We start from the raw sequence: 2,479 nt of genomic DNA, 5'->3' as shown, positions 1-2,479 counted from the left end.
ACCGTGCTTCACACAATTGTTCTCTGCAGGACTACGTGAAAGACAGTGCCTGGGCTGAGGCCTGCAGTTCCTGGAAGCTGGGTTTCTCAGCATTGAAGGCCTATCTCTCCTCAAAGAAAAGCACAGCCCTGCTGTGGAGGGTGACCTTGGTCATTGTTCTTGGGGCCTGTGACTTCAGAAGTGGAGGTTGCTCCTGAAATGATAGGACCAACCTCTAACCTGATACCATCTGGCTCTCAGGACACCTATATAAATAGCAAATTGATAGCTGTAATAGAATAAATGCTTTGTAAACTCTCCTGTACGTAAAAGGAATGCAAATTAAGGTATGATCTGAATACTTTTCCCTCCTGCTTCCTTGACACCCTTCAGGCTTAATCCTATCAGACGTCAGAAAGAGTAAGTTGATAAATGTAGTGACTGGCCATTAATCAATAAGAGGAAGATGTTTTGCAGATACATGCAGAAGGTGAAAAAAATCTAATAATTAGCAGTTTGACGAAGAGGTTTAAGAAGGTAGTATAAGAGAAACAATGAAGAAGAGCATTGCTGCTAAATTATTGATATAAATATATTACGTTGCCATGCAGCTATAGGTAGATATAATATACAGCTGCAATTAGGAGATCACAGTTCAGTTATCACTATCACATTAGTTTTTTTCCCATTGGCTTTCTCTTATTTTTAATGACTTACTGCAGTTTATATAAAGTCCATGAAAATTTCCTAAAATAAACATCCTGATTGTTTTCATTTATTTTCAAGGTTGCTGTAAAGTTGAAAAGCAAAAACAAAACAAATGAGTTCATTACTTTTCTCCAAAGCTCAATAATTTATGGCAACCTGCAAGCTTTAGGGAACGTCTCCTTTTGAGATAGAGCAGAGAGGCAGAAAAAACCGAAGATTCGATAAACAACTTACTTTTAAAATGTGTTCAAATATATTTTGGACCCATCTCTATAGCGAAGTGTATGAAGGCTTTTCAGGCTGTGAAGTACTTGAATGATTATCATTAAATATCTTAGACATACGATGTGATTTAAGGTACTATAATGAACTAGTCTATATCTAATATTCTGAACAAGGAATAAACCATCTCTGTGGTTATTGTTCTCCTTGTACCTCTCTCTGACTGCCTTTCCCTCCTTTCTTTGCGAAGGCAGCCACTCTACATTACTTGTAAATGTACTTGAAGTCAAACCACTAAATAAGCACACAATATCCTAAACAGTACAAAGTGTTGACTACTTATTTTCACACAGTTTCTGATGAAGATAGGGATACTACTATATCTTAGTTTGAGATATAACTGAATATACTTTCTTACCTACCAAACATAAATGCTTGAGAATATAAGTCAAAGCAATGTTTTTCATGTTGTTATGAATAGATACTCCTAAGAATATGAAAAGGAAATTAACAGTGTCAAGTATCAATACTGTTACTTAAATAAGAGTCAGTCTTTCCTTTTCTTTCCCTTTCTTCAGGTTAGTTGGGTAATAAGCCGAAGTCGTAACAAGGTTTGAGGGTGGCACATCTCACACCCGTGTGTGAACACTCAATCATCTTGCTCATAAACTACAAAAGGATCTGATTCAATCTTTTTGTGTGAAAATAATTCTACTGACTTGGAACTTAAAAAGAAAATATTTCCATCACACAGGATTACATTTGGCCTGTCATGTTTGCATTGGCCTCACCTATATTTACACAAAGTAATATTCTTTCTCTTATAGTTACCATTCTGTGTTCTTCCCCTTGGGCCACATTCCTGGCTTTAGAACACACACACACACCCACGCACACACGTAAATAGCCTCAGAGGTAATAATTTGAAGACCTCAAAACCACCTGTCAATCCATTTAAATCAATTCCAACTGATTATTTGACTAAATTTACTTATGATTGGATTAAACTGACAGGCACATCGTTGAAATGAACCCACAAAAGAGCTTTTTGAGCCAATAAAACAGAAGTTACAAAAATGAAAAACAAAATTGCCAAAGTCATAGTTTGTCTTTAAGCCAACCCTAACTTATCTGGGACTCGGTGTTTCTTTCCAAAGCTCAACTAAAGGGCTTTCTACTTTATATCATCTATAAGGACTGTACTACTAAGAGGTGACAGCGTGCTGGCAACCCTCACTCTGGGCACCTCCTCGGCCTCGGTGCCCACTCTGGCCACGCTGGAGTAGCCCTTCAGGCCGCTGCTGCACTATGGGAGCCCCTCTCTGGGCTGGCTGAGGGCGGAGCCGGCTCCCTCAGCTTCCAGGGAGGTGTGGAGAGAAAGGCATGCGCGGGAACCGAGGCTGCGTGCGGTGCTCGAGGGCCAATGCAAGTTCTGGGTGGGCGTGGGCTCGGTGGGCCCTGCACTCTGAGCAGCCGGGCTGGCCCCGGGCAGCCGGGCCAGCAGCTGCGGAGGGTACGCCGTGTCCCCCAGCAATGCTGGCCCGCCGGCACTGCAGTGGAATTCTTGCTG

The 2,479-nt window shown here is 41.1% G+C and overlaps 1 non-coding gene across 1 annotated transcript; it reads right to left on the bottom strand.

The window, feature by feature from the left end:
• Positions 1 to 1,486: 1,486 nt before the first annotated feature.
• On the bottom strand, positions 1,487 to 1,590 carry LOC112133646 (small nucleolar RNA U13). The gene has a single exon (XR_002915273.3). It is a non-coding gene; the product is annotated as a small nucleolar RNA U13 (small nucleolar RNA).
• Between the last annotated feature and the right edge of the window lie 889 nt (positions 1,591 to 2,479).

This window comes from Pongo abelii, chromosome 4 (assembly GCF_028885655.2).
Source record: "Pongo abelii isolate AG06213 chromosome 4, NHGRI_mPonAbe1-v2.0_pri, whole genome shotgun sequence".
NCBI classification, from domain to species: domain Eukaryota; kingdom Metazoa; phylum Chordata; class Mammalia; order Primates; family Hominidae; genus Pongo; species Pongo abelii.
Note: the sequence above shows the minus strand (reverse complement) of the source record. Positions and strands in the feature narration are given on the sequence as shown.